We start from the raw sequence: 12766 nt of genomic DNA on the forward strand, positions 1-12766 counted from the left end.
GGTGTTTTTTTCTCAAATCGGGAACCACGTCTTGGGAATTCTTGCAAAAAGCGACCCATTTAGGGGTGGTGCAATAATTATGTGTACCCGGGGGGGGGGGGGGTGCATTCTCAAAATGGTCTGCCAAAAATCGCTTGCCCCCCCCCTCTGGCCGTGCCAAAAAACTTTTCCCCCCCTTACAAAGTAAAAAAAAACCTTTGCCCCCCCTTTTTATGTGCCAAAAAATCTTTGCCCCCCCCCCTTACACATGCAAGATTTTGGGGAACCCGAATTTAAAACCTTAAATTGTCTTATCATATAGTGCGAGCGCAGCGAGCAGGAAATTTTGCATATTTGAACGTGTTCCTAACGTTTTCCTATGCCTTTTTAGGGCGTAATATAGAAACGGTGGCCAAAATATCTGTGCCAAAAATTGCTTGCCCCCCCCTTTCGACCTGCCAAAAATCGCTTGACCTCCCTTTTGACCTGCCAAAAATGCTTGCCCCCCCTTTTGGCCTGCCAAAAATCTTTGCCCCCCCTATTATTCACCCCGGGGTACACATAATTATTGCACCACCCCTTATAGAGCGGCACAACCCCGTAGCGCCTGGTTAAAGCACAGTTACCTGTAAGTTGCCTGTCCCCTCGGTTACTTATGTGTTAGGCACCCCTTTCTGTGGAAATGTAGGATTCCGCAGAGTCATGAACTCGTATAGACAGCCCGTCGGTCATTAGTGGTAAATATTCATAACATGCAAGATTTGAGGTTAGTGATTCGGTATTCGGTATTTAGTTGTGAAGACTATGACTAGACAAATTGATTGATAAAAATTCAAGATATATATTCCAAAGATGTTATAAAGGAGGTGAGTGTTTACGAGTTATTTGTTTTAAGCTGGTATATTTAATCGAGCAGGGCAGCATTGTTTGGCGTGACAACATGCTGCAATCATCAATTCAATTGACAATGCAAAACCAATGCCGGCAATGCCAACAGCTAGTTCACGAGACTCACGCCTAAATGCAATCCTGAATGCAATGCATGAGAGTTGACAACCCCGATTTAATTGCAGGGTTGTACAGTGTTGCCAAAACTTTTCAGCGTCAAGGCGCGGCGCATTGACTCGCCAGGCCGCGGTAAAGGATTCTCAAGTAGCCCAATTTTTTAAGCTTCCAAAAAAACGCCCAATACCGGATATTTGGGCGGATTTACCCAAATTTAGAACACAAAACACCCAATTGGGCGGAAAAGCACTTGACTTTGAAACTTCCGGTACTTACTGGGAAGTCACTGACCGATCAATAAATGGTCACAAAACCCATTGTAATTTCAATTTGTAGCTTCAAAGACTCAAAACCTTTATAAATCGGCTAAATTGAAAGGAAAATACATCAAATTAGTGCCGCTGACCTGAGACTGGCAAAAGTAGCCCAATTTTAGACAAGTAGCGGCATGCTTTTTTGAGTAGCGGCAAGTGATCGCCAAGTAGCCCAATTGTGCGCCTAAGGCGCGGCGTTGGCATCACTGGGGTTGTACACAACGATAATGACCCGAAGGGGGAGCACTTCATCTAGGACTGCATGGCACTTTCACAGTTACTAAAGTTATTAAAAGGGGCATTCAGTGAGAGCAAAATTACATTGAAAATGTAAAAAATATGGGGCCATTGGGTGAGAGCATGATTTTTGGTATTCGGTGAGATCAAAATGTAAAAAAGTGGGGTCATTGGTTCAAAACATTAACCTTTTTTTAATTGGAAAATTTTTTAGCTGAAAGTTCTTTCGGCTAAACTTTACTATACCCTACCACATTTGGTCGTCGCCGAAGCTACCCTAGTTTTAGCCCTGCTACACCGACGGCGCGAAACTCGATGATAGGATTACATTAAATGATATATGGATTAACTCAGTGCAATAAATAAATCACTTAATTCAGCAAATTAAATAAACGGACGAGAGAGATTCAAAATAACATTATACTAATTTAATTAATAATGCCACATACTATATAATGAAAAAGAGGCACATTAGTAAATTTTGAATTTAATTAATATTCATAATTATTGCTTTGCTTCCCATAATGCATAATGATCGGTTTCCATTCATTAATTATCTTAGAGGTAAATAATTATTAATTAACTTAAGAATATTAAATAAAAACATTAACTTGTAACAATACTCAGTCATTAATTATAATAAGTAAATTTTCTGATGCACACGAGGAAGGTTACCGTTGTTGCAGGGCTACAGCGACATCGCCGTGTGAACTTTGAACTACAATTTCTCAACAACCCTACTACCGATTTCCATGATTTTTGTACCAAATGTTTTCTTTTTAAAAGACCTTGCCAAGTATAAATGATAAAAAATTATCCTGATTATACGTCGTTCATAAAACGCCCCTACAACTCACAGTCTCACAAGCTGTACTTTACATTGACCGCGTTCTTATGTTCAATACAAATCTGAATAAAGATGGAAGATTTCTGTTTCATTCACAATGTTTTGTTGAACTTGTAAAAGAAATGTCTTATGATGCTTATTTTTTCACCTAATTAGTCGGGACTGTATGAGCGATGAATGACCATTTTCTTCTTAATTAACTTTTCAGTGGTCACGGTCCTGTTTTTATTTATAATATCTGGAAATTATGAAATCACATAAACCAGTGTATGCGTCGTTCATAAAATGCCCCAACCAGTGACAACCAGGTGCAAACTAAGTTCTGTGTATTATGCGCTTACCAATGACAATTTAATATTTGCTCTTGTCAGCTTTGCGCCGTCGTTGTAGCACAGCAACAACGGTAGCTTCACGCCGTCGGTGTAGCCCAGTAAAAAGGTATGGCTCGGCGCCGTCGCACGGCAACAGCGATACCTTCCTCCCCTACATTAATTTGGTAACATGACCAAATAAGGAATACATCAGTGCCGTCGGTGTTACCGTACGGAAATAGGAATACATTGGCGCCATCGGTTTAGCCCCTCAAAAAAGTCTAGCTTCGCGCCGTCGCTGTAGCATGGCAACAACGACACCTTCGCTACCGTCGGTGTAGCCCAGTAAAAGATATAGCTTCGCGCGTCGCTGTAGCACGGCAACAGCGATACCTTCCCGCCGTCGGTGTAGCCCAGTAAACAGGTATCGCTCGCGCCGTCGCTGTAGCACGCCAACAGCGATACCTTCGTGCCGTCGGTGTAGCTCTGTAAAAGGTATAACTTCGCGCCGTCGCTGTAGCACGGCAACAGCGATACCTACCTCCCCTACATTCATTTGGTGACATGACCAAATAAGGTTTACCTCAGTGCCGTCCGGTGTTACCGCACGGAAATAGGTATACCTTTGCGCAGTCTGTTTAGCCCCTCAAAAAAGTCTAGCTTTGCGCCGTCGCTGTAGCACGGCAACAACGACACCTTCGCGCCGTCGGTGTAGCCCATTAAAAAGGTATAGCTTCACGGCGTCGCTGTAGCACGGCAACAGCGATACCTTCACGCCGTCGGTGTAGCCCAGTAAAAAGGTGTGGCTTCGCGCCGTCGCTGTAGCACGCCAACAGCGATACCTTCGTGCCGTCGGTGTAGCCCGTAAAAGGTATAGTTACGCCCGTCGCTGTAGCACGGCAACAGCGATACCTACCTCCCCTACATTCATTTGGTAACATGACAAAATAAGGTATACCTCAGTGCCGCCGGTGTTACCGTGCGGAAATAGGTATACCTTTGCGCAGTCTGTTTAGCCCCTCAAAAAGTCTAGCTTTTTGCGCCGTCGCTGTAGCACGGCAACAACGACACCTTCGCGCCGTCGGTGTAGCCCATTAAAAAGGTATAGCTTCGCGCCGTCGCTGTAACACGGCAACAGCGATACCTTCCTCCACCACACTCATTTGCTAATATGACAACTTTAACAATTTGGCCTACATAAGGTGCACTTTTGCACCGTCGGTGTAGCCTTAAGGAAATAGGTCTTACCGCTGTCGGTGTAGGCCTCATAAAAGGTTTAGCCCCTCAAAAAAGTCTAGCTTCGCGCCGTCGCTGTAGCATGGCAACAACGACACCTTCGTGCCGTCGGTGTAGCCCAGTAAAAAGATATAGCTTCGCGCCGTCACTGTAGCACGGCAACAGCGATACCTTCCCGCCGTCGGTGTAGCCCAGTAAAAAGGCCGTCGCTGTAGCACGGCTACAGCGATACCTACCTCCCCTACATTCATTTGGTGACATGATCAAATAAGGTATACCTCAGTGCCGTCGGTGTTACAGTACGGAAATAGGTATACCTTTGCGCAGTCTGTTTAGCCCCTCAAAAAAGTCTAGCTTTGCGCCGTCGCTGTAGCACGGCAACAACGACACCTTCGCGCCGTCGGTGTAGCCCATTAAAAAGGTATAGCTTCGCGCCGTCGCTGTAACACGGCAACAGCGATACCTTCGCGCCGTCGGTGTAGCCCTGTAAAAAGGTCCAGCTTTGCGCCGTCGCTGTAGCACGGCAACAACGATACCTTCCTCCACCACACTCATTTGCTAATATGACAACTTTAACAATTTGGCCTACATAAGGTGCACTTTTGCACCGTCGGTGTAGCCTTAAGGAAATAGGTCTTACCGCTGTCGGTGTAGGCCCGTAAAAAGGTATAGCTTCGCGCCGTCGCTGTAGCACGCCAACAGCGATACCTTCGTGTCGCGGTGTAGCCCGTAAAAGGTATAGAAGCCGGCGCTGTAGCACGGCAACAGCGATACCTACCTCCCCTACATTCATTTGGTGACATGACCAAATAAGGTATACCTCAGTGCCGTCGGTGGTACCGCACGGAAATAGGTATACCTTTTGCGCAGTCTGTTTAGCCCCTCAAAAAGTCTAGCTTTGCGCCCGTCGCTGTAGCACGGCAACAACGACACCTTCGCGCCGTCGGTGTAGCCCATTAAAAAGGTATAGCTTCGCACCGTCGCTGTAACACGGCAACAGCGATCCCTTCGCGCCGTCGGTGTAGCCCTGTAAAAGGTCCAGCTTTATACCGTCGCTGTAGCACGGCAACAACGATACCTTCCTCCACCACACTCATTTGCTAATATGACAACTTTAACAATTTGGCCTACATAAGGTGCACTTTTGCACCGTCGGTGTAGCCTTAAGGAAATAGGTCTTACCGCTGTCGGTGTAGGCCCCTCATAAAAGGTCTAGCTTCGCGCCGTCGCTGTAGCACAGCAACAGCGATACCTTTGCGGCGTCGCTGTAGCACAGCAACAACGATACCTTCATTCACCATCACATCATTATTCAATATATGATACTTAACGTATTTACTCCATGAAATAAACGCTGCTCATTCTCTTATCCCTCACACTCTTTATTATGTCATATCTATTAATTAACTACCATCGCCCTCTAATCCATCATAATAATTAGAATTATATAATCATTCATAACCAATTACAATCGGCCTCTTACGTCACACTAATTATAATTATATCATGCTTATTAACATTATCTTTTGATGCGATAATTTAATCGTACTAACACTTATTACCTTGATGAATGCAAACTTCATTAAGTCAAACGCCGACATACTTTATTAAAAATCTGACTCATTACCTCTAACTTAATTTAAATCTATCCCATTAATAAGTAATTCGCGCCGACGTCGGTGTAGTTTTACAAAAAAGGTGCAGCTTCGCGGCGCCGTCGATGTGGTAGGGTATTCTAAAGGTACTCCGTTCTTTCATTTGAAAGAGAATCCAATTTATTTTAATAGAAACAATATTTCAATAAGGGGTCAATCATGCATGTTTCTAGTTCATATATTTGTGAAGATTATCATTCATCCAGGTAGTAAATAATAAATTATTTTGAACTACAATCTAGGCAACTGGACTTTTTGAGTGGGAAATTTTCACGTTCTATCCTGAACACATCATCAGCCCGACTGATCTTCTGGCGGTAAAAGTTCATTCACCTGTGAAGCGGATGTTGTTGCACAGGTCACCTTCGAGTTCAACATGAGAGGGATCTTCCTAATCGCTGAACTGTAGGCCCCGGCCAAGTTGTGACGTAGGTCGCCTCCCCTGTTCAGTGAAGGCTCCTCCCGTTTCACATAAATTGCTTCTTTGACTCCTCTCTCGTACCATCTGCTTTCTCTGTCCAAGATATAACATCCTTGTTGTCAAAGGAATGTTTAGAACTGTCCAAGTGTGTATAGACGGCCGAGTCTCCACAACCAGTGCTGGCTCGTCTATGTTGGTAGTTATGATCTTGGACAGAGAGTTTTCAGTAGGGGTAAGTCAGGCAATTGCCCCCCTACCCCCTACTATATGTCATCAAATTGCCCAAAATTTGTGTGTGAAGTTGTGACAGCGGGAGCATGTACATGTATACAATGTACACTACTGTACTGTATGACCCCAGATTTAATATGGAATGGATAAAAGGGCAGGCACTTTCACAGTAAAGGGGCATTCAGTGAGAGCAAAATATGTAAAAAATATGGGGTCATTGGGTGAAAAAAATGACCTTTTTAAATGGAACATTGAATTTCTAGTTCTAAGTGGCTTCAAATTTCTTCTTTTTTTTTTACCAATCAATTTAATCTAAAAATGCAGAATTAATCACTGATTTTGTTACTTATTTTGAACATTTTTGCACCTCCGTCACTACAATTTCCACTGAATTCTCCGCACACAAGTCTCTGAGATATCTAGGGTAGACTAGTAGGGTACACACAAAATACCACTTTTTCACATAAATAACACTTCCTTAAGTTCCTACCATTTCTCACATGAAGATGAGACATTTGGTTCATGTTGGGTAATTTTGAGCACATTTGAGGATGTAAAATGAGTACTTGTGACCGTTATCGTCGTCGTGTTTTCAACCTATATGTAGAGGCTGTGAGTGTGACGTCATCACTGCGACATGAGTTCAGGGTGCCCTAGCTTTGAAATGTTACCGCATTCACATGGACCAATGGTGAGAAAGGAACAACTAGCTAGGACCACATGTGATGTTTCGGGCAACATCCGGACTATCTGGATTGGGCTACAGTCCAGACTATCCGGATCAATTGTAGACAATATGTTCTCTAATTACATGTATTATGTTTTCTATTTTTACAGATTATCGAAGAAGACAAAGATTTAGTGTATGCTGCATGGACTTAGAACAATGGGCATCCTTAATTTTTGTGAGCATTGTGGTAATCGGAAGATAAGAGATGTGAAAGAAGAATTAGAGAAACTTATACAAACCAAAGTTATTTCATCTCAACAATGTGGTATTTGTTTGAAATTGTTAGCTACTGATAGTCTTTCTGTGGCTAAGAATATAAACCCGGATAAATCTATTGTTTCAATCAATGATATGACTGTTGAGCTTTATGAACACACTGGTAATGATGAACATATTAAGAACGAACAACAACAGGTTGATGCTAGTGATGTTTCAACAAATGAACAACAGTTGGATTGTTGTGACGTTTCCAGAAAAGAAGAACAACAGGTGGATTGTATTGAGGTGTCAACAAATAAACAACAGTTGGATTGTAGCGATGTTTCAAGAAAAGAAGAAGAACAGTTGGATTGTAGTGACATGTCACCAAACAAACAACAGTTGGATTATATTGAGGTGTCAACAAATGAACAACAGTTGGATTGTAGTGATGTTTCTGATAAAAGTTTTAAAAGTGTAGAGAGACGGACAAGGTTATCCACCGGTACAATCAAACTTGAACCAATCCAGGGACTAGATTCTGAAGATGAGAATGATAGTGTTGATATTCCTTTTGATTCAATCATAGAGAATACTAGCGCAGATGAAAAAAAGTGTAATAACTCGGGTGTTAAGTCTTTGAAAAAAAGAAAAAATGCTTCATCAGGAGTGAAAAGAAAAACGTTCAAAAAACTTGGAAGTCGCCTTGGAAAAAGAAAGCTGGCGAATGCGATGTGGAGCCGGAATTGAGTGAACGTCAGATTATGCTAAGGAGAGCCTTGGATCCCAAATTACTTCCTATGATAGACATGGAGCAGCCGCCAACAAAAAATATACATGTAGTTTGTAAACAATGTAAACAAGCATTTACCAAAATGGGAGATTTTATCAATCACATTAGTTGTCACACAGGGGAAGAGCTTTCGATTGCAAAGCCATATGTGTGTCCAGTATGCACCAGTCGATTCCCCAATTTTACATCTTTGGATAGACACATGGTAACACATATGCAAGAAGAAGATAAAAGATATATTTGTGAGTGGGACAATTGCAGAGCTAAATTTGGTTGTCAGCGGTATCTTGATAAACATATCCGACGTCACCAAGGCCACAAGGAAGTCAACAAAAAACACAAGAAATATCAGTGCTCCATGTGTGATCATAACACAACCAGCAAAGAATTCCTGTCGATTCATCATAACACACATACCAATGCAAAACCATTCAAGTGTAGTTTTTGCCATAAATGTTTCAATGACCCATCTAGTAAAGTGAGACATGAAGGTAATACGCATAACCAAGAGAAGCGTTATGTTTGTGAGCTTTGTGGCTATTGCTCCTACTATAGACAGGATCTGATCAAACATCAAAGAATCCATACTGGAGTTAAACCGTTTGCATGCGATCAGTGCGCCTATAGATGCAATCGACGTGACAATCTGAAAAAACATCTTAAAATACACTCTGGGGGAGAGAAAGCTTACAAATGTTCCAGCTGTGATCTGACGTTCCAATCTCATAAGACCTGTAAAACCCATGAGAAATCCCACTTGACAAAAATAAATCAAGCACAACAACTTGAAATAGGGACTACACATCAAAATGATGTATCAGACGTAAGTCAGAAGTATTCTGTAAGTCAAGACGAAAGCAAACCAAGCACAAGTGAGGTTTCACAAACTACTGACAGAAATACACCTGCTCACAGAGATGATCATACTCAGTGGCGTAGATTTCTTTTTGACATTGGGGGGGATGGGGTTGGAAAATTTTGTGAAATACACTCTGGGAAAAATGCTTTAGGTGACATTTAATTTAATTCACTAAAGATTTGTAAAACCCATAAGAAATCTTAGTCTGCAACCAATATGTTCCCGGTCAAAAAAAATCCCCCCTTGTACATGTACACTACATATTGATCCAAGTTCAAATGTGACCTGCCCCCATGAACTGAGCGTCAAGTCACAAGTTAGTAGTTTCAAGACCCTTGGCTGATGAATTTCTTTGTTTGACGCGCACCTGTACATGCCAGTAATATGTCCTTTGTGATCATGGTGATGGGGCATTCTGTTTGCCAGTAGTATGTCTTGAGCATACACACACATTTCATTTCATTAAATGGACTAAAAATAGCATACCATAAAGGCCTACTTATATATAATAGTACCAATTACAAACTTTATACCTATTGTACCCAACTAGATTTTCATTATCGTGACCGCCCCCCCCCCCAACTCAACACAAAAGTTGACAACCATGAGAGTTACCAAATTTTTCAAAAATCCCCTTTTGCAATGATTTTTCATCAAATTTGACCCCTTTTTCATGCATAATCGAGGACAATATATGGCCAAAAAACAACCCCTTTTTTGTGGTTTTCAATGACTAGAATTTCAAACACCCGCTTTCAGTGATTGGAATTTCAAACACCCCTTATCAATGACACTAAATATTGACATAAAATTTCTGGATTTTCTCAAGTACCCCTTTGATCCAAATTTCGTGGACAGTGCAAATTAAATACCCCTATTTTGCTAATTTCACTGTCAAATTTCACGGACAGTGCAAATTAAATACCCCTTTTTTTGCCAATTTCAAGGTCCTTGCTACTGGTAAAAAATAACCCCTTTCCTGCGCAATTTGGTTACTCTCATGGTTGTCAACTTTTGTGTTGAGTTGGGGGGCCGGGTATCGTGATATAGTCCAGTCAAAGTGGGTTTTGACTCGCCAATATTTGCAACAGATTATTTTTCACTGCTGTGAATGTTAGAGATGTCCCCTGAACAGTACTAAAAGTATACAAAAATTATACTAAAATACACTTCGTGGAAATGTAGTTGGATTGTATTAAGGTGTCAAATAAACAACAGTTGGATTGTAGCGATGTTTCAAGAAAAGAAGAACAGTTGGATTGTAGTGACATGTCACCAAACAAACAACAGTTGGATTATATTGAGGACCTGGGTAACGAAACATCCAAGATATGGCAAACTATTCTTATTTTGGAGTGTTTTTAAAGGACGAACACATTGAGACCATTTTAAAGGAGAGCGGAGCATTTTTTCGAAGTTGACCCATGTGGAGCCCTTTGACCTTTTTGCTTATAACTTGAGAATGGTACATCACAGATATGACAAACTATACTTTTTCTGAATTAGAGTCACGCGGTAGCCGTGACCAGCAAGTTTTTAAAAAAAAAGACTGATAAAGAAGACTAATATAACAGATGCTCCCGCGAGACTATATTTACACCTAACATTAAAACACTTGACTTCTATTGTTCGATGTTATTTTTCGCTGGGTACAAAATGTATCTAAAACCATGCTAAATGTTATTTACAGTCCCAGGTGTAATATCTTGACAACTCATTAATTCAAAAAGGGCCACCAATCCTACAGTAAATCATTGTTCGTAATAAACAAATATTTTTGCTTCCATTTCACGCGGTATTTCATAGCGAAAATTAGTGGCAAATCATACTGATCCAGAATTTTGGACACTGCTACAGGTCTACCTGGTTATCACCTTCACACTACTTTTTCAGATTCACTTCCAAATATACCATAGCAGTTTCTGAGATACCCTACATACAAATTCTGAGCCCCATTCGCCAAAAAATCAGGTTTTTCACAATTCTTTTGTTCTTATCGGACGACGCATCCATTTATATAATAAATGCTTTATTTCGACACAGTATTTTACAGCAGAGGCCCGTGGCCTAATGGTTAGGGCGCTTGACTCCAGATACGCTATCCCGAGTTCGAAACCCGGTGACCAACTGATTTTTTTTCAATGTTTTATTAAACAATTTATTGTCATGAATCAAGGATAACATAATTTTAAACATCCAGTGCTATTGTGATATTATTTTTTTTATTAAAGCACAAGTTGTTTGATTCTCGGGGAAATTGTTTATTGTGTTAAGGGCCTATATAAAAACGCAACAGTGTGATACAACACCATCAAGGATCAAAACAAATCTGAATAACACATGAAATAGATTTGGTATATAGGGTATGCAATATGACGTTACTCATTGGTATTCTCATTTAAATATATTTTGTCCTACCACGGGGAAATTCGCATGATGATAGGACAAATAAAAAATGATTGTGATATGTATTGGTTGTTGAATCGATGAGAGGCCCGACTCTTTACCATCTTCAGCTATCGTAGAACATGACAATTGTCATACCGTCCCGGTGGGTTGATTACAAACACTCTGCAGGTGTGGAAAATTGTTCCGCTAGTATGGAAGGCCAGCAGGAAAAAAATATCCAAATAACATTTATCGAGCATATATAGTATGGAAGCGTCTATGTGACACAACTTGACAAGATAATTTTCTTGCCATGTCGACTTATTATCAGCATTATGTCAACATGACGATATAAAATATCTCGCCAAGACAACTGAACAAACAAGTCAACATGGCAAGATAAATAATCATGCTAAGTCGACATACCAAAAATGGATGTCGTCTTCGCGAAATAAATTATTATGCCAAGTCAATTTAGCGACAAATTAATGTCTACATAGCAGGATATTTTGTCACGTCAAGTTGACTTTACAAACAATATAAGTCAACATGGTAAGATAAATTATCATACCAAGGAATAGTAATTTTGGACACCGTATTATTGAAAAGCATCCTCGGGATGTAGAGCAGGAGGCGGCCCGAAATTAAAGGGAAAATTAAATTTCAAAAGACCGCCGTCAACCGCCGCTCAATAGGGATATCCGCAGGGATACAAAGAACCACAAACCGCGAACTTTGGATATCCAGCTAGATTGCCCCGCAGGACACAGGAACCACAAATCTTGAAATATGGATATCCTACGAAAAACCGCCAACAACTGCCGCTCAATAGAAATATCCAACTCTATTGCCCCGCAGGACTACAAAGAACCACAAACCGCGAAATTTGGATATCCAACTAGATTGCCCCACGGGGCTATAAAGAACCACAAACCGCGAAATTTGGATATCCAACTAGATTGCCCCGTAGGGCTTTAAAGAACCACACACCGCGAACAACTGCCGCTCGATAGAAATATCCAACTATATTGCCCTGCAGGGCTACAAAGAACCACAAACCGCGAAATTTGGATATCCAACTAGATTGCCCCACAGGGCTATAAAGAACCACAAACCGCGAAATTTGGATATCCAACTAGATAGCCCCGCAGGGCTATAAAGAACCACACGCCGCGAAATATGGATGTCCAACAAGTTTTAACTATAAATTAGCCCTCGAGAGATGGCAAGGCTTGAAGGATAAGGGAAATTATAACCACGAACCGCGAAAGTTGCCTTAACAAACAATATAAGTCAACATGGTAAGATCAATTATCATACCAAGTAATAGTAATTTTGACACCGTATAATTTAAATTATTGAAAAGCATCCTCGGGATGTAGAGGAGGGGGCGGCCCGAAATTAAAGGGAAAATTCAAACCACAAATCTCAAAATACCGCCGACAACCGCCGCTCAATAGGGATATCCAACTAGATTGCCCCGCAGGGCTACAAAGAACCACAAACCGCAATATTTGGATATCCAGCTAGATTACCCCGCAGGACTCAGGAACCACAAATCT

This window comes from Amphiura filiformis, chromosome 12, assembly GCF_039555335.1.
Source record: "Amphiura filiformis chromosome 12, Afil_fr2py, whole genome shotgun sequence".
In the NCBI taxonomy this organism is placed as follows: domain Eukaryota; kingdom Metazoa; phylum Echinodermata; class Ophiuroidea; order Amphilepidida; family Amphiuridae; genus Amphiura; species Amphiura filiformis.